General features: G+C 56.9%; 13 non-coding genes across 13 annotated transcripts; all 13 read left to right on the forward strand.

Moving 5' to 3' along the window:
• Positions 1-99: 99 nt before the first annotated feature.
• On the forward strand, positions 100-263 carry LOC148433759 (U1 spliceosomal RNA). The gene has a single exon (XR_015876827.1). It is a non-coding gene; the product is annotated as a U1 spliceosomal RNA (small nuclear RNA).
• A 1,272-nt stretch (positions 264-1,535) lies between these two features.
• LOC148433760 (U1 spliceosomal RNA) lies at positions 1,536-1,699 on the forward strand. Its single transcript, XR_015876793.1, has one exon. It is a non-coding gene; the product is annotated as a U1 spliceosomal RNA (small nuclear RNA).
• Positions 1,700-2,971: 1,272 nt separating this feature from the next.
• LOC148433761 (U1 spliceosomal RNA) lies at positions 2,972-3,135 on the forward strand. The gene has a single exon (XR_015876794.1). It is a non-coding gene; the product is annotated as a U1 spliceosomal RNA (small nuclear RNA).
• Positions 3,136-4,407: 1,272 nt separating this feature from the next.
• Positions 4,408-4,571, forward strand: LOC148433762 (U1 spliceosomal RNA). The gene has a single exon (XR_015876781.1). It is a non-coding gene; the product is annotated as a U1 spliceosomal RNA (small nuclear RNA).
• A 1,272-nt stretch (positions 4,572-5,843) lies between these two features.
• LOC148433763 (U1 spliceosomal RNA) lies at positions 5,844-6,007 on the forward strand. The gene has a single exon (XR_015876828.1). It is a non-coding gene; the product is annotated as a U1 spliceosomal RNA (small nuclear RNA).
• Positions 6,008-7,279: 1,272 nt separating this feature from the next.
• On the forward strand, positions 7,280-7,443 carry LOC148433764 (U1 spliceosomal RNA). Its single transcript, XR_015876829.1, has one exon. It is a non-coding gene; the product is annotated as a U1 spliceosomal RNA (small nuclear RNA).
• A 1,272-nt stretch (positions 7,444-8,715) lies between these two features.
• Positions 8,716-8,879, forward strand: LOC148433765 (U1 spliceosomal RNA). The gene has a single exon (XR_015876771.1). It is a non-coding gene; the product is annotated as a U1 spliceosomal RNA (small nuclear RNA).
• Positions 8,880-10,151: 1,272 nt separating this feature from the next.
• Positions 10,152-10,315, forward strand: LOC148433766 (U1 spliceosomal RNA). Its single transcript, XR_015876772.1, has one exon. It is a non-coding gene; the product is annotated as a U1 spliceosomal RNA (small nuclear RNA).
• Positions 10,316-11,587: 1,272 nt separating this feature from the next.
• LOC148433767 (U1 spliceosomal RNA) lies at positions 11,588-11,751 on the forward strand. The gene has a single exon (XR_015876773.1). It is a non-coding gene; the product is annotated as a U1 spliceosomal RNA (small nuclear RNA).
• Positions 11,752-13,023: 1,272 nt separating this feature from the next.
• Positions 13,024-13,187, forward strand: LOC148433768 (U1 spliceosomal RNA). The gene has a single exon (XR_015876795.1). It is a non-coding gene; the product is annotated as a U1 spliceosomal RNA (small nuclear RNA).
• A 1,272-nt stretch (positions 13,188-14,459) lies between these two features.
• LOC148433769 (U1 spliceosomal RNA) lies at positions 14,460-14,623 on the forward strand. Its single transcript, XR_015876774.1, has one exon. It is a non-coding gene; the product is annotated as a U1 spliceosomal RNA (small nuclear RNA).
• Positions 14,624-15,895: 1,272 nt separating this feature from the next.
• On the forward strand, positions 15,896-16,059 carry LOC148433770 (U1 spliceosomal RNA). Its single transcript, XR_015876775.1, has one exon. It is a non-coding gene; the product is annotated as a U1 spliceosomal RNA (small nuclear RNA).
• A 1,272-nt stretch (positions 16,060-17,331) lies between these two features.
• On the forward strand, positions 17,332-17,495 carry LOC148433771 (U1 spliceosomal RNA). Its single transcript, XR_015876777.1, has one exon. It is a non-coding gene; the product is annotated as a U1 spliceosomal RNA (small nuclear RNA).
• Positions 17,496-18,367: the final 872 nt, after the last annotated feature.

The raw sequence follows: 18,367 nt of genomic DNA on the forward strand, positions 1-18,367 counted from the left end.
TCAGCTGAGAGTTCGCTTCGCGCATGCTCCCCAGGTAAACCTCCTTCAGTTGACGGGGGTGTGCCCGAGCAGCGGGCCTCCCCAGCCCTAGTCCAACTCATACTTACCTGGCAGGGGAGATACCATGATCACGAAGGTGGTTCTCCCAGGGCGAGGCTCATCCATTGCACGCCGGGTGTGCTGACCCCTGCGATTTCCCCAAATGCGGGAAACTCGACTGCATAATTTGTGGTAGTGGGGGACTGCGTTCGCGCTTTCCCCTGATCATCTCTGGTAAAAATCAGCTTGGTTTTGTTTGAAAGCGTCTGTGTGTCTGCTGTGCTGGTGTCAACTCTGAAGCTTTGCTGGATGTGTCCACCCCCTCCCTTCTTTGCCCCGGGGATTGGACATTGAAAGGGAACGTTGCTAGTACTACTAGCCCCATGGTTTTAGCATTGCTCACAAAACATTGTTTGGGCCTAAGCATCGGTTCCGGGACCGATGTTTCTCTGGCCTTTTCTACTTAAGCATGTAACACACTAACTAGTACATTTCACCCGTGCGCAGCGGGACTCAAGACGCTTGCGCAGACCACCAATAACCGCTCTCCACTGCGTAACCTCTGCGTTGCGTCCGTCTCTCAATCAGGCCCTCGGTCTCTTAGGTTGTGAGCACCAGACACGAAGAGAGCCAGCCGGCAGCCCAAAGTACCGCACGGTGAGTGCAGCTGCCAGCAAGCCTGCGCAGCCGCACGGCGCCCCACACAAAGACAACGTTGAGGGGGAAGCCTAGCAATGGGGAGGGAGCATCGGATGCTCCCTCACCATCGCGGGGTTAAGCGTCAAACATCGGAACCACCTGACCGATGGTTCCGGCGAAACATCAAATGATTCCCCTCCCTACCTGGCCCCTGCGCCCTGTAAACTGCGCTTCCACCTTTCCCTCAGCGCCGCGCTCTGTCCTGACCTCTCCTCCTGTGTGTGCTTGCTGCATGCTTCCTTGCTGTTGTGCCATTCCAGCGTTCTTTGCGTAATCCCACCAATAGAGGGCGGTGCAGGACCCACACTTGTTTCACTTGCTTTGCAAAGCAGGCCTGGAGCTGTTGCACGGTCCAGCTGCTGCAAGAAATCAGCCTGAGTGCTTCAAGTGCTGTGGCTGCCCACCTTGATCCCCACGCAGGGCGGACTTGGGAGTCATCCAGACGGCACCCGTGAAAGCCCGCCGTGCCCCGCGCCCCCGGCACTTTTCCTGTTTCCTGTCCTTTTCCTTTCATACGCCGACGAGGCTCGCAGCCAGCTTTGGCCGACTGCTTGGATGACATCACCGTATGCAAATCCGTCTGCTGCAGTGTGCCCTGGGAATGCTTGCACTAGTTTGTGCGTATGTAGTTTGGGGGTGCTTCAGCAACAAGGCACCCTTCCAGGTGAAGAGATGTGGCCTCCCTGCAGTTGTTGACCTCAGCTGAGAGTTCGCTTCGCGCATGCTCCCCAGGTAAACCTCCTTCAGTTGACGGGGGTGTGCCCGAGCAGCGGGCCTCCCCAGCCCTAGTCCAACTCATACTTACCTGGCAGGGGAGATACCATGATCACGAAGGTGGTTCTCCCAGGGCGAGGCTCATCCATTGCACTCCGGGTGTGCTGACCCCTGCGATTTCCCCAAATGCGGGAAACTCGACTGCATAATTTGTGGTAGTGGGGGACTGCGTTCGCGCTTTCCCCTGATCATCTCTGGTAAAAATCAGCTTGGTTTTGTTTGAAAGCGTCTGTGTGTCTGCTGTGCTGGTGTCAACTCTGAAGCTTTGCTGGATGTGTCCACCCCCTCCCTTCTTTGCCCCGGGGATTGGACATTGAAAGGGAACGTTGCTAGTACTACTAGCCCCATGGTTTTAGCATTGCTCACAAAACATTGTTTGGGCCTAAGCATCGGTTCCGGGACCGATGTTTCTCTGGCCTTTTCTACTTAAGCATGTAACACACTAACTAGTACATTTCACCCGTGCGCAGCGGGACTCAAGACGCTTGCGCAGACCACCAATAACCGCTCTCCACTGCGTAACCTCTGCGTTGCGTCCGTCTCTCAATCAGGCCCTCGGTCTCTTAGGTTGTGAGCACCAGACACGAAGAGAGCCAGCCGGCAGCCCAAAGTACCGCACGGTGAGTGCAGCTGCCAGCAAGCCTGCGCAGCCGCACGGCGCCCCACACAAAGACAACGTTGAGGGGGAAGCCTAGCAATGGGGAGGGAGCATCGGATGCTCCCTCACCATCGCGGGGTTAAGCGTCAAACATCGGAACCACCTGACCGATGGTTCCGGCGAAACATCAAATGATTCCCCTCCCTACCTGGCCCCTGCGCCCTGTAAACTGCGCTTCCACCTTTCCCTCAGCGCCGCGCTCTGTCCTGACCTCTCCTCCTGTGTGTGCTTGCTGCATGCTTCCTTGCTGTTGTGCCATTCCAGCGTTCTTTGCGTAATCCCACCAATAGAGGGCGGTGCAGGACCCACACTTGTTTCACTTGCTTTGCAAAGCAGGCCTGGAGCTGTTGCACGGTCCAGCTGCTGCAAGAAATCAGCCTGAGTGCTTCAAGTGCTGTGGCTGCCCACCTTGATCCCCACGCAGGGCGGACTTGGGAGTCATCCAGACGGCACCCGTGAAAGCCCGCCGTGCCCCGCGCCCCCGGCACTTTTCCTGTTTCCTGTCCTTTTCCTTTCATACGCCGACGAGGCTCGCAGCCAGCTTTGGCCGACTGCTTGGATGACATCACCGTATGCAAATCCGTCTGCTGCAGTGTGCCCTGGGAATGCTTGCACTAGTTTGTGCGTATGTAGTTTGGGGGTGCTTCAGCAACAAGGCACCCTTCCAGGTGAAGAGATGTGGCCTCCCTGCAGTTGTTGACCTCAGCTGAGAGTTCGCTTCGCGCATGCTCCCCAGGTAAACCTCCTTCAGTTGACGGGGGTGTGCCCGAGCAGCGGGCCTCCCCAGCCCTAGTCCAACTCATACTTACCTGGCAGGGGAGATACCATGATCACGAAGGTGGTTCTCCCAGGGCGAGGCTCATCCATTGCACTCCGGGTGTGCTGACCCCTGCGATTTCCCCAAATGCGGGAAACTCGACTGCATAATTTGTGGTAGTGGGGGACTGCGTTCGCGCTTTCCCCTGATCATCTCTGGTAAAAATCAGCTTGGTTTTGTTTGAAAGCGTCTGTGTGTCTGCTGTGCTGGTGTCAACTCTGAAGCTTTGCTGGATGTGTCCACCCCCTCCCTTCTTTGCCCCGGGGATTGGACATTGAAAGGGAACGTTGCTAGTACTACTAGCCCCATGGTTTTAGCATTGCTCACAAAACATTGTTTGGGCCTAAGCATCGGTTCCGGGACCGATGTTTCTCTGGCCTTTTCTACTTAAGCATGTAACACACTAACTAGTACATTTCACCCGTGCGCAGCGGGACTCAAGACGCTTGCGCAGACCACCAATAACCGCTCTCCACTGCGTAACCTCTGCGTTGCGTCCGTCTCTCAATCAGGCCCTCGGTCTCTTAGGTTGTGAGCACCAGACACGAAGAGAGCCAGCCGGCAGCCCAAAGTACCGCACGGTGAGTGCAGCTGCCAGCAAGCCTGCGCAGCCGCACGGCGCCCCACACAAAGACAACGTTGAGGGGGAAGCCTAGCAATGGGGAGGGAGCATCGGATGCTCCCTCACCATCGCGGGGTTAAGCGTCAAACATCGGAACCACCTGACCGATGGTTCCGGCGAAACATCAAATGATTCCCCTCCCTACTTGGCCCCTGCGCCCTGTAAACTGCGCTTCCACCTTTCCCTCAGCGCCGCGCTCTGTCCTGACCTCTCCTCCTGTGTGTGCTTGCTGCATGCTTCCTTGCTGTTGTGCCATTCCAGCGTTCTTTGCGTAATCCCACCAATAGAGGGCGGTGCAGGACCCACACTTGTTTCACTTGCTTTGCAAAGCAGGCCTGGAGCTGTTGCACGGTCCAGCTGCTGCAAGAAATCAGCCTGAGTGCTTCAAGTGCTGTGGCTGCCCACCTTGATCCCCACGCAGGGCGGACTTGGGAGTCATCCAGACGGCACCCGTGAAAGCCCGCCGTGCCCCGCGCCCCCGGCACTTTTCCTGTTTCCTGTCCTTTTCCTTTCATACGCCGACGAGGCTCGCAGCCAGCTTTGGCCGACTGCTTGGATGACATCACCGTATGCAAATCCGTCTGCTGCAGTGTGCCCTGGGAATGCTTGCACTAGTTTGTGCGTATGTAGTTTGGGGGTGCTTCAGCAACAAGGCACCCTTCCAGGTGAAGAGATGTGGCCTCCCTGCAGTTGTTGACCTCAGCTGAGAGTTCGCTTCGCGCATGCTCCCCAGGTAAACCTCCTTCAGTTGACGGGGGTGTGCCCGAGCAGCGGGCCTCCCCAGCCCTAATCCAACTCATACTTACCTGGCAGGGGAGATACCATGATCACGAAGGTGGTTCTCCCAGAGCGAGGCTCATCCATTGCACGCCGGGTGTGCTGACCCCTGCGATTTCCCCAAATGCGGGAAACTCGACTGCATAATTTGTGGTAGTGGGGGACTGCGTTCGCGCTTTCCCCTGATCATCTCTGGTAAAAATCAGCTTGGTTTTGTTTGAAAGCGTCTGTGTGTCTGCTGTGCTGGTGTCAACTCTGAAGCTTTGCTGGATGTGTCCACCCCCTCCCTTCTTTGCCCCGGGGATTGGACATTGAAAGGGAACGTTGCTAGTACTACTAGCCCCATGGTTTTAGCATTGCTCACAAAACATTGTTTGGGCCTAAGCATCGGTTCCGGGACCGATGTTTCTCTGGCCTTTTCTACTTAAGCATGTAACACACTAACTAGTACATTTCACCCGTGCGCAGCGGGACTCAAGACGCTTGCGCAGACCACCAATAACCGCTCTCCACTGCGTAACCTCTGCGTTGCGTCCGTCTCTCAATCAGGCCCTCGGTCTCTTAGGTTGTGAGCACCAGACACGAAGAGAGCCAGCCGGCAGCCCAAAGTACCGCACGGTGAGTGCAGCTGCCAGCAAGCCTGCGCAGCCGCACGGCGCCCCACACAAAGACAACGTTGAGGGGGAAGCCTAGCAATGGGGAGGGAGCATCGGATGCTCCCTCACCATCGCGGGGTTAAGCGTCAAACATCGGAACCACCTGACCGATGGTTCCGGCGAAACATCAAATGATTCCCCTCCCTACCTGGCCCCTGCGCCCTGTAAACTGCGCTTCCACCTTTCCCTCAGCGCCGCGCTCTGTCCTGACCTCTCCTCCTGTGTGTGCTTGCTGCATGCTTCCTTGCTGTTGTGCCATTCCAGCGTTCTTTGCGTAATCCCACCAATAGAGGGCGGTGCAGGACCCACACTTGTTTCACTTGCTTTGCAAAGCAGGCCTGGAGCTGTTGCACGGTCCAGCTGCTGCAAGAAATCAGCCTGAGTGCTTCAAGTGCTGTGGCTGCCCACCTTGATCCCCACGCAGGGCGGACTTGGGAGTCATCCAGACGGCACCCGTGAAAGCCCGCCGTGCCCCGCGCCCCCGGCACTTTTCCTGTTTCCTGTCCTTTTCCTTTCATACGCCGACGAGGCTCGCAGCCAGCTTTGGCCGACTGCTTGGATGACATCACCGTATGCAAATCCGTCTGCTGCAGTGTGCCCTGGGAATGCTTGCACTAGTTTGTGCGTATGTAGTTTGGGGGTGCTTCAGCAACAAGGCACCCTTCCAGGTGAAGAGATGTGGCCTCCCTGCAGTTGTTGACCTCAGCTGAGAGTTCGCTTCGCGCATGCTCCCCAGGTAAACCTCCTTCAGTTGACGGGGGTGTGCCCGAGCAGCGGGCCTCCCCAGCCCTAATCCAACTCATACTTACCTGGCAGGGGAGATACCATGATCACGAAGGTGGTTCTCCCAGGGCGAGGCTCATCCATTGCACGCCGGGTGTGCTGACCCCTGCGATTTCCCCAAATGCGGGAAACTCGACTGCATAATTTGTGGTAGTGGGGGACTGCGTTCGCGCTTTCCCCTGATCATCTCTGGTAAAAATCAGCTTGGTTTTGTTTGAAAGCGTCTGTGTGTCTGCTGTGCTGGTGTCAACTCTGAAGCTTTGCTGGATGTGTCCACCCCCTCCCTTCTTTGCCCCGGGGATTGGACATTGAAAGGGAACGTTGCTAGTACTACTAGCCCCATGGTTTTAGCATTGCTCACAAAACATTGTTTGGGCCTAAGCATCGGTTCCGGGACCGATGTTTCTCTGGCCTTTTCTACTTAAGCATGTAACACACTAACTAGTACATTTCACCCGTGCGCAGCGGGACTCAAGACGCTTGCGCAGACCACCAATAACCGCTCTCCACTGCGTAACCTCTGCGTTGCGTCCGTCTCTCAATCAGGCCCTCGGTCTCTTAGGTTGTGAGCACCAGACACGAAGAGAGCCAGCCGGCAGCCCAAAGTACCGCACGGTGAGTGCAGCTGCCAGCAAGCCTGCGCAGCCGCACGGCGCCCCACACAAAGACAACGTTGAGGGGGAAGCCTAGCAATGGGGAGGGAGCATCGGATGCTCCCTCACCATCGCGGGGTTAAGCGTCAAACATCGGAACCACCTGACCGATGGTTCCGGCGAAACATCAAATGATTCCCCTCCCTACCTGGCCCCTGCGCCCTGTAAACTGCACTTCCACCTTTCCCTCAGCGCCGCGCTCTGTCCTGACCTCTCCTCCTGTGTGTGCTTGCTGCATGCTTCCTTGCTGTTGTGCCATTCCAGCGTTCTTTGCGTAATCCCACCAATAGAGGGCGGTGCAGGACCCACACTTGTTTCACTTGCTTTGCAAAGCAGGCCTGGAGCTGTTGCACGGTCCAGCTGCTGCAAGAAATCAGCCTGAGTGCTTCAAGTGCTGTGGCTGCCCACCTTGATCCCCACGCAGGGCGGACTTGGGAGTCATCCAGACGGCACCCGTGAAAGCCCGCCGTGCCCCGCGCCCCCGGCACTTTTCCTGTTTCCTGTCCTTTTCCTTTCATACGCCGACGAGGCTCGCAGCCAGCTTTGGCCGACTGCTTGGATGACATCACCGTATGCAAATCCGTCTGCTGCAGTGTGCCCTGGGAATGCTTGCACTAGTTTGTGCGTATGTAGTTTGGGGGTGCTTCAGCAACAAGGCACCCTTCCAGGTGAAGAGATGTGGCCTCCCTGCAGTTGTTGACCTCAGCTGAGAGTTCGCTTCGCGCATGCTCCCCAGGTAAACCTCCTTCAGTTGACGGGGGTGTGCCCGAGCAGCGGGCCTCCCCAGCCCTAATCCAACTCATACTTACCTGGCAGGGGAGATACCATGATCACGAAGGTGGTTCTCCCAGGGCGAGGCTCATCCATTGCACGCCGGGTGTGCTGACCCCTGCGATTTCCCCAAATGCGGGAAACTCGACTGCATAATTTGTGGTAGTGGGGGACTGCGTTCGCGCTTTCCCCTGATCATCTCTGGTAAAAATCAGCTTGGTTTTGTTTGAAAGCGTCTGTGTGTCTGCTGTGCTGGTGTCAACTCTGAAGCTTTGCTGGATGTGTCCACCCCCTCCCTTCTTTGCCCCGGGGATTGGACATTGAAAGGGAACGTTGCTAGTACTACTAGCCCCATGGTTTTAGCATTGCTCACAAAACATTGTTTGGGCCTAAGCATCGGTTCCGGGACCGATGTTTCTCTGGCCTTTTCTACTTAAGCATGTAACACACTAACTAGTACATTTCACCCGTGCGCAGCGGGACTCAAGACGCTTGCGCAGACCACCAATAACCGCTCTCCACTGCGTAACCTCTGCGTTGCGTCCGTCTCTCAATCAGGCCCTCGGTCTCTTAGGTTGTGAGCACCAGACACGAAGAGAGCCAGCCGGCAGCCCAAAGTACCGCACGGTGAGTGCAGCTGCCAGCAAGCCTGCGCAGCCGCACGGCGCCCCACACAAAGACAACGTTGAGGGGGAAGCCTAGCAATGGGGAGGGAGCATCGGATGCTCCCTCACCATCGCGGGGTTAAGCGTCAAACATCGGAACCACCTGACCGATGGTTCCGGCGAAACATCAAATGATTCCCCTCCCTACCTGGCCCCTGCGCCCTGTAAACTGCGCTTCCACCTTTCCCTCAGCGCCGCGCTCTGTCCTGACCTCTCCTCCTGTGTGTGCTTGCTGCATGCTTCCTTGCTGTTGTGCCATTCCAGCGTTCTTTGCGTAATCCCACCAATAGAGGGCGGTGCAGGACCCACACTTGTTTCACTTGCTTTGCAAAGCAGGCCTGGAGCTGTTGCACGGTCCAGCTGCTGCAAGAAATCAGCCTGAGTGCTTCAAGTGCTGTGGCTGCCCACCTTGATCCCCACGCAGGGCGGACTTGGGAGTCATCCAGACGGCACCCGTGAAAGCCCGCCGTGCCCCGCGCCCCCGGCACTTTTCCTGTTTCCTGTCCTTTTCCTTTCATACGCCGACGAGGCTCGCAGCCAGCTTTGGCCGACTGCTTGGATGACATCACCGTATGCAAATCCGTCTGCTGCAGTGTGCCCTGGGAATGCTTGCACTAGTTTGTGCGTATGTAGTTTGGGGGTGCTTCAGCAACAAGGCACCCTTCCAGGTGAAGAGATGTGGCCTCCCTGCAGTTGTTGACCTCAGCTGAGAGTTCGCTTCGCGCATGCTCCCCAGGTAAACCTCCTTCAGTTGACGGGGGTGTGCCCGAGCAGCGGGCCTCCCCAGCCCTAGTCCAACTCATACTTACCTGGCAGGGGAGATACCATGATCACGAAGGTGGTTCTCCCAGGGCGAGGCTCATCCATTGCACGCCGGGTGTGCTGACCCCTGCGATTTCCCCAAATGCGGGAAACTCGACTGCATAATTTGTGGTAGTGGGGGACTGCGTTCGCGCTTTCCCCTGATCATCTCTGGTAAAAATCAGCTTGGTTTTGTTTGAAAGCGTCTGTGTGTCTGCTGTGCTGGTGTCAACTCTGAAGCTTTGCTGGATGTGTCCACCCCCTCCCTTCTTTGCCCCGGGGATTGGACATTGAAAGGGAACGTTGCTAGTACTACTAGCCCCATGGTTTTAGCATTGCTCACAAAACATTGTTTGGGCCTAAGCATCGGTTCCGGGACCGATGTTTCTCTGGCCTTTTCTACTTAAGCATGTAACACACTAACTAGTACATTTCACCCGTGCGCAGCGGGACTCAAGACGCTTGCGCAGACCACCAATAACCGCTCTCCACTGCGTAACCTCTGCGTTGCGTCCGTCTCTCAATCAGGCCCTCGGTCTCTTAGGTTGTGAGCACCAGACACGAAGAGAGCCAGCCGGCAGCCCAAAGTACCGCACGGTGAGTGCAGCTGCCAGCAAGCCTGCGCAGCCGCACGGCGCCCCACACAAAGACAACGTTGAGGGGGAAGCCTAGCAATGGGGAGGGAGCATCGGATGCTCCCTCACCATCGCGGGGTTAAGCGTCAAACATCGGAACCACCTGACCGATGGTTCCGGCGAAACATCAAATGATTCCCCTCCCTACCTGGCCCCTGCGCCCTGTAAACTGCGCTTCCACCTTTCCCTCAGCGCCGCGCTCTGTCCTGACCTCTCCTCCTGTGTGTGCTTGCTGCATGCTTCCTTGCTGTTGTGCCATTCCAGCGTTCTTTGCGTAATCCCACCAATAGAGGGCGGTGCAGGACCCACACTTGTTTCACTTGCTTTGCAAAGCAGGCCTGGAGCTGTTGCACGGTCCAGCTGCTGCAAGAAATCAGCCTGAGTGCTTCAAGTGCTGTGGCTGCCCACCTTGATCCCCACGCAGGGCGGACTTGGGAGTCATCCAGACGGCACCCGTGAAAGCCCGCCGTGCCCCGCGCCCCCGGCACTTTTCCTGTTTCCTGTCCTTTTCCTTTCATACGCCGACGAGGCTCGCAGCCAGCTTTGGCCGACTGCTTGGATGACATCACCGTATGCAAATCCGTCTGCTGCAGTGTGCCCTGGGAATGCTTGCACTAGTTTGTGCGTATGTAGTTTGGGGGTGCTTCAGCAACAAGGCACCCTTCCAGGTGAAGAGATGTGGCCTCCCTGCAGTTGTTGACCTCAGCTGAGAGTTCGCTTCGCGCATGCTCCCCAGGTAAACCTCCTTCAGTTGACGGGGGTGTGCCCGAGCAGCGGGCCTCCCCAGCCCTAGTCCAACTCATACTTACCTGGCAGGGGAGATACCATGATCACGAAGGTGGTTCTCCCAGGGCGAGGCTCATCCATTGCACGCCGGGTGTGCTGACCCCTGCGATTTCCCCAAATGCGGGAAACTCGACTGCATAATTTGTGGTAGTGGGGGACTGCGTTCGCGCTTTCCCCTGATCATCTCTGGTAAAAATCAGCTTGGTTTTGTTTGAAAGCGTCTGTGTGTCTGCTGTGCTGGTGTCAACTCTGAAGCTTTGCTGGATGTGTCCACCCCCTCCCTTCTTTGCCCCGGGGATTGGACATTGAAAGGGAACGTTGCTAGTACTACTAGCCCCATGGTTTTAGCATTGCTCACAAAACATTGTTTGGGCCTAAGCATCGGTTCCGGGACCGATGTTTCTCTGGCCTTTTCTACTTAAGCATGTAACACACTAACTAGTACATTTCACCCGTGCGCAGCGGGACTCAAGACGCTTGCGCAGACCACCAATAACCGCTCTCCACTGCGTAACCTCTGCGTTGCGTCCGTCTCTCAATCAGGCCCTCGGTCTCTTAGGTTGTGAGCACCAGACACGAAGAGAGCCAGCCGGCAGCCCAAAGTACCGCACGGTGAGTGCAGCTGCCAGCAAGCCTGCGCAGCCGCACGGCGCCCCACACAAAGACAACGTTGAGGGGGAAGCCTAGCAATGGGGAGGGAGCATCGGATGCTCCCTCACCATCGCGGGGTTAAGCGTCAAACATCGGAACCACCTGACCGATGGTTCCGGCGAAACATCAAATGATTCCCCTCCCTACCTGGCCCCTGCGCCCTGTAAACTGCGCTTCCACCTTTCCCTCAGCGCCGCGCTCTGTCCTGACCTCTCCTCCTGTGTGTGCTTGCTGCATGCTTCCTTGCTGTTGTGCCATTCCAGCGTTCTTTGCGTAATCCCACCAATAGAGGGCGGTGCAGGACCCACACTTGTTTCACTTGCTTTGCAAAGCAGGCCTGGAGCTGTTGCACGGTCCAGCTGCTGCAAGAAATCAGCCTGAGTGCTTCAAGTGCTGTGGCTGCCCACCTTGATCCCCACGCAGGGCGGACTTGGGAGTCATCCAGACGGCACCCGTGAAAGCCCGCCGTGCCCCGCGCCCCCGGCACTTTTCCTGTTTCCTGTCCTTTTCCTTTCATACGCCGACGAGGCTCGCAGCCAGCTTTGGCCGACTGCTTGGATGACATCACCGTATGCAAATCCGTCTGCTGCAGTGTGCCCTGGGAATGCTTGCACTAGTTTGTGCGTATGTAGTTTGGGGGTGCTTCAGCAACAAGGCACCCTTCCAGGTGAAGAGATGTGGCCTCCCTGCAGTTGTTGACCTCAGCTGAGAGTTCGCTTCGCGCATGCTCCCCAGGTAAACCTCCTTCAGTTGACGGGGGTGTGCCCGAGCAGCGGGCCTCCCCAGCCCTAATCCAACTCATACTTACCTGGCAGGGGAGATACCATGATCACGAAGGTGGTTCTCCCAGGGCGAGGCTCATCCATTGCACGCCGGGTGTGCTGACCCCTGCGATTTCCCCAAATGCGGGAAACTCGACTGCATAATTTGTGGTAGTGGGGGACTGCGTTCGCGCTTTCCCCTGATCATCTCTGGTAAAAATCAGCTTGGTTTTGTTTGAAAGCGTCTGTGTGTCTGCTGTGCTGGTGTCAACTCTGAAGCTTTGCTGGATGTGTCCACCCCCTCCCTTCTTTGCCCCGGGGATTGGACATTGAAAGGGAACGTTGCTAGTACTACTAGCCCCATGGTTTTAGCATTGCTCACAAAACATTGTTTGGGCCTAAGCATCGGTTCCGGGACCGATGTTTCTCTGGCCTTTTCTACTTAAGCATGTAACACACTAACTAGTACATTTCACCCGTGCGCAGCGGGACTCAAGACGCTTGCGCAGACCACCAATAACCGCTCTCCACTGCGTAACCTCTGCGTTGCGTCCGTCTCTCAATCAGGCCCTCGGTCTCTTAGGTTGTGAGCACCAGACACGAAGAGAGCCAGCCGGCAGCCCAAAGTACCGCACGGTGAGTGCAGCTGCCAGCAAGCCTGCGCAGCCGCACGGCGCCCCACACAAAGACAACGTTGAGGGGGAAGCCTAGCAATGGGGAGGGAGCATCGGATGCTCCCTCACCATCGCGGGGTTAAGCGTCAAACATCGGAACCACCTGACCGATGGTTCCGGCGAAACATCAAATGATTCCCCTCCCTACCTGGCCCCTGCGCCCTGTAAACTGCGCTTCCACCTTTCCCTCAGCGCCGCGCTCTGTCCTGACCTCTCCTCCTGTGTGTGCTTGCTGCATGCTTCCTTGCTGTTGTGCCATTCCAGCGTTCTTTGCGTAATCCCACCAATAGAGGGCGGTGCAGGACCCACACTTGTTTCACTTGCTTTGCAAAGCAGGCCTGGAGCTGTTGCACGGTCCAGCTGCTGCAAGAAATCAGCCTGAGTGCTTCAAGTGCTGTGGCTGCCCACCTTGATCCCCACGCAGGGCGGACTTGGGAGTCATCCAGACGGCACCCGTGAAAGCCCGCCGTGCCCCGCGCCCCCGGCACTTTTCCTGTTTCCTGTCCTTTTCCTTTCATACGCCGACGAGGCTCGCAGCCAGCTTTGGCCGACTGCTTGGATGACATCACCGTATGCAAATCCGTCTGCTGCAGTGTGCCCTGGGAATGCTTGCACTAGTTTGTGCGTATGTAGTTTGGGGGTGCTTCAGCAACAAGGCACCCTTCCAGGTGAAGAGATGTGGCCTCCCTGCAGTTGTTGACCTCAGCTGAGAGTTCGCTTCGCGCATGCTCCCCAGGTAAACCTCCTTCAGTTGACGGGGGTGTGCCCGAGCAGCGGGCCTCCCCAGCCCTAGTCCAACTCATACTTACCTGGCAGGGGAGATACCATGATCACGAAGGTGGTTCTCCCAGGGCGAGGCTCATCCATTGCACTCCGGGTGTGCTGACCCCTGCGATTTCCCCAAATGCGGGAAACTCGACTGCATAATTTGTGGTAGTGGGGGACTGCGTTCGCGCTTTCCCCTGATCATCTCTGGTAAAAATCAGCTTGGTTTTGTTTGAAAGCGTCTGTGTGTCTGCTGTGCTGGTGTCAACTCTGAAGCTTTGCTGGATGTGTCCACCCCCTCCCTTCTTTGCCCCGGAGATTGGACATTGAAAGGGAACGTTGCTAGTACTACTAGCCCCATGGTTTTAGCATTGCTCACAAAACATTGTTTGGGCCTAAGCATCGGTTCCGGGACCGATGTTTCTCTGGCCTTTTCTACTTAAGCATGTAACACACTAACTAGTACATTTCACCCGTGCGCAGCGGGACTCAAGACGCTTGCGCAGACCACCAATAACCGCTCTCCACTGCGTAACCTCTGCGTTGCGTCCGTCTCTCAATCAGGCCCTCGGTCTCTTAGGTTGTGAGCACCAGACACGAAGAGAGCCAGCCGGCAGCCCAAAGTACCGCACGGTGAGTGCAGCTGCCAGCAAGCCTGCGCAGCCGCACGGCGCCCCACACAAAGACAACGTTGAGGGGGAAGCCTAGCAATGGGGAGGGAGCATCGGATGCTCCCTCACCATCGCGGGGTTAAGCGTCAAACATCGGAACCACCTGACCGATGGTTCCGGCGAAACATCAAATGATTCCCCTCCCTACCTGGCCCCTGCGCCCTGTAAACTGCGCTTCCACCTTTCCCTCAGCGCCGCGCTCTGTCCTGACCTCTCCTCCTGTGTGTGCTTGCTGCATGCTTCCTTGCTGTTGTGCCATTCCAGCGTTCTTTGCGTAATCCCACCAATAGAGGGCGGTGCAGGACCCACACTTGTTTCACTTGCTTTGCAAAGCAGGCCTGGAGCTGTTGCACGGTCCAGCTGCTGCAAGAAATCAGCCTGAGTGCTTCAAGTGCTGTGGCTGCCCACCTTGATCCCCACGCAGGGCGGACTTGGGAGTCATCCAGACGGCACCCGTGAAAGCCCGCCGTGCCCCGCGCCCCCGGCACTTTTCCTGTTTCCTGTCCTTTTCCTTTCATACGCCGACGAGGCTCGCAGCCAGCTTTGGCCGACTGCTTGGATGACATCACCGTATGCAAATCCGTCTGCTGCAGTGTGCCCTGGGAATGCTTGCACTAGTTTGTGCGTATGTAGTTTGGGGGTGCTTCAGCAACAAGGCACCCTTCCAGGTGAAGAGATGTGGCCTCCCTGCAGTTGTTGACCTCAGCTGAGAGTTCGCTTCGCGCATGCTCCCCAGGTAAACCTCCTTCAGTTGACGGGGGTGTGCCCGAGCAGCGGGCCTCCCCAGCCCTAATCCAACTCATACTTACCTGGCAGGGGAGATACCATGATCACGAAGGTGGTTCTCCCAGGGCGAGGCTCATCCATTGCACGCCGGGTGTGCTGACCCCTGCGATTTCCCCAAATGCGGGAAACTCGACTGCATAATTTGTGGTAGTGGGGGACTGCGTTCGCGCTTTCCCCTGATCATCTCTGGTAAAAATCAGCTTGGTTTTGTTTGAAAGCGTCTGTGTGTCTGCTGTGCTGGTGTCAACTCTGAAGCTTTGCTGGATGTGTCCACCCCCTCCCTTCTTTGCCCCGGGGATTGGACATTGAAAGGGAACGTTGCTAGTACTACTAGCCCCATGGTTTTAGCATTGCTCACAAAACATTGTTTGGGCCTAAGCATCGGTTCCGGGACCGATGTTTCTCTGGCCTTTTCTACTTAAGCATGTAACACACTAACTAGTACATTTCACCCGTGCGCAGCGGGACTCAAGACGCTTGCGCAGACCACCAATAACCGCTCTCCACTGCGTAACCTCTGCGTTGCGTCCGTCTCTCAATCAGGCCCTCGGTCTCTTAGGTTGTGAGCACCAGACACGAAGAGAGCCAGCCGGCAGCCCAAAGTACCGCACGGTGAGTGCAGCTGCCAGCAAGCCTGCGCAGCCGCACGGCGCCCCACACAAAGACAACGTTGAGGGGGAAGCCTAGCAATGGGGAGGGAGCATCGGATGCTCCCTCACCATCGCGGGGTTAAGCGTCAAACATCGGAACCACCTGACCGATGGTTCCGGCGAAACATCAAATGATTCCCCTCCCTACCTGGCCCCTGCGCCCTGTAAACTGCGCTTCCACCTTTCCCTCAGCGCCGCGCTCTGTCCTGACCTCTCCTCCTGTGTGTGCTTGCTGCATGCTTCCTTGCTGTTGTGCCATTCCAGCGTTCTTTGCGTAATCCCACCAATAGAGGGCGGTGCAGGACCCACACTTGTTTCACTTGCTTTGCAAAGCAGGCCTGGAGCTGTTGCACGGTCCAGCTGCTGCAAGAAATCAGCCTGAGTGCTTCAAGTGCTGTGGCTGCCCACCTTGATCCCCACGCAGGGCGGACTTGGGAGTCATCCAGACGGCACCCGTGAAAGCCCGCCGTGCCCCGCGCCCCCGGCACTTTTCCTGTTTCCTGTCCTTTTCCTTTCATACGCCGACGAGGCTCGCAGCCAGCTTTGGCCGACTGCTTGGATGACATCACCGTATGCAAATCCGTCTGCTGCAGTGTGCCCTGGGAATGCTTGCACTAGTTTGTGCGTATGTAGTTTGGGGGTGCTTCAGCAACAAGGCACCCTTCCAGGTGAAGAGATGTGGCCTCCCTGCAGTTGTTGACCTCAGCTGAGAGTTCGCTTCGCGCATGCTCCCCAGGTAAACCTCCTTCAGTTGACGGGGGTGTGCCCGAGCAGCGGGCCTCCCCAGCCCTAGTCCAACTCATACTTACCTGGCAGGGGAGATACCATGATCACGAAGGTGGTTCTCCCAGGGCGAGGCTCATCCATTGCACGCCGGGTGTGCTGACCCCTGCGATTTCCCCAAATGCGGGAAACTCGACTGCATAATTTGTGGTAGTGGGGGACTGCGTTCGCGCTTTCCCCTGATCATCTCTGGTAAAAATCAGCTTGGTTTTGTTTGAAAGCGTCTGTGTGTCTGCTGTGCTGGTGTCAACTCTGAAGCTTTGCTGGATGTGTCCACCCCCTCCCTTCTTTGCCCCGGGGATTGGACATTGAAAGGGAACGTTGCTAGTACTACTAGCCCCATGGTTTTAGCATTGCTCACAAAACATTGTTTGGGCCTAAGCATCGGTTCCGGGACCGATGTTTCTCTGGCCTTTTCTACTTAAGCATGTAACACACTAACTAGTACATTTCACCCGTGCGCAGCGGGACTCAAGACGCTTGCGCAGACCACCAATAACCGCTCTCCACTGCGTAACCTCTGCGTTGCGTCCGTCTCTCAATCAGGCCCTCGGTCTCTTAGGTTGTGAGCACCAGACACGAAGAGAGCCAGCCGGCAGCCCAAAGTACCGCACGGTGAGTGCAGCTGCCAGCAAGCCTGCGCAGCCGCACGGCGCCCCACACAAAGACAACGTTGAGGGGGAAGCCTAGCAATGGGGAGGGAGCATCGGATGCTCCCTCACCATCGCGGGGTTAAGCGTCAAACATCGGAACCACCTGACCGATGGTTCCGGCGAAACATCAAATGATTCCCCTCCCTACCTGGCCCCTGCGCCCTGTAAACTGCGCTTCCACCTTTCCCTCAGCGCCGCGCTCTGTCCTGACCTCTCCTCCTGTGTGTGCTTGCTGCATGCTTCCTTGCTGTTGTGCCATTCCAGCGTTCTTTGCGTAATCCCACCAATAGAGGGCGGTGCAGGACCCACACTTGTTTCACTTGCTTTGCAAAGCAGGCCTGGAGCTGTTGCACGGTCCAGCTGCTGCAAGAAATCAGCCTGAGTGCTTCAAGTGCTGTGGCTGCCCACCTTGATCCCCACGCAGGGCGGACTTGGGAGTCATCCAGACGGCACCCGTGAAAGCCCGCCGTGCCCCGCGCCCCCGGCACTTTTCCTGTTTCCTGTCCTTTTCCTTTCATACGCCGACGAGGCTCGCAGCCAGCTTTGGCCGACTGCTTGGATGACATCACCGTATGCAAATCCGTCTGCTGCAGTGTGCCCTGGGAATGCTTGCACTAGTTTGTGCGTATGTAGTTTGGGGGTGCTTCAGCAACAAGGCACCCTTCCAGGTGAAGAGATGTGGCCTCCCTGCAGTTGTTGACCTCAGCTGAGAGTTCGCTTCGCGCATGCTCCCCAGGTAAACCTCCTTCAGTTGACGGGGGTGTGCCCGAGCAGCGGGCCTCCCCAGCCCTAGTCCAACTCATACTTACCTGGCAGGGGAGATACCATGATCACGAAGGTGGTTCTCCCAGGGCGAGGCTCATCCATTGCACGCCGGGTGTGCTGACCCCTGCGATTTCCCCAAATGCGGGAAACTCGACTGCATAATTTGTGGTAGTGGGGGACTGCGTTCGCGCTTTCCCCTGATCATCTCTGGTAAAAATCAGCTTGGTTTTGTTTGAAAGCGTCTGTGTGTCTGCTGTGCTGGTGTCAACTCTGAAGCTTTGCTGGATGTGTCCACCCCCTCCCTTCTTTGCCCCGGGGATTGGACATTGAAAGGGAACGTTGCTAGTACTACTAGCCCCATGGTTTTAGCATTGCTCACAAAACATTGTTTGGGCCTAAGCATCGGTTCCGGGACCGATGTTTCTCTGGCCTTTTCTACTTAAGCATGTAACACACTAACTAGTACATTTCACCCGTGCGCAGCGGGACTCAAGACGCTTGCGCAGACCACCAATAACCGCTCTCCACTGCGTAACCTCTGCGTTGCGTCCGTCTCTCAATCAGGCCCTCGGTCTCTTAGGTTGTGAGCACCAGACACGAAGAGAGCCAGCCGGCAGCCCAAAGTACCGCACGGTGAGTGCAGCTGCCAGCAAGCCTGCGCAGCCGCACGGCGCCCCACACAAAGACAACGTTGAGGGGGAAGCCTAGCAATGGGGAGGGAGCATCGGATGCTCCCTCACCATCGCGGGGTTAAGCGTCAAACATCGGAACCACCTGACCGATGGTTCCGGCGAAACATCAAATGATTCCCCTCCCTACCTGGCCCCTGCGCCCTGTAAACTGCGCTTCCACCTTTCCCTCAGCGCCGCGCTCTGTCCTGACCTCTCCTCCTGTGTGTGCTTGCTGCATGCTTCCTTGCTGTTGTGCCATTCCAGCGTTCTTTGCGTAATCCCACCAATAGAGGGCGGTGCAGGACCCACACTTGTTTCACTTGCTTTGCAAAGCAGGCCTGGAGCTGTTGCACGGTCCAGCTGCTGCAAGAAATCAGCCTGAGTGCTTCAAGTGCTGTGGC

This window comes from Taudactylus pleione, unplaced genomic scaffold (genome assembly GCF_031769625.1).
Source record: "Taudactylus pleione unplaced genomic scaffold, aTauple2 ptg002149l, whole genome shotgun sequence".
Classification (NCBI taxonomy): domain Eukaryota; kingdom Metazoa; phylum Chordata; class Amphibia; order Anura; family Myobatrachidae; genus Taudactylus; species Taudactylus pleione.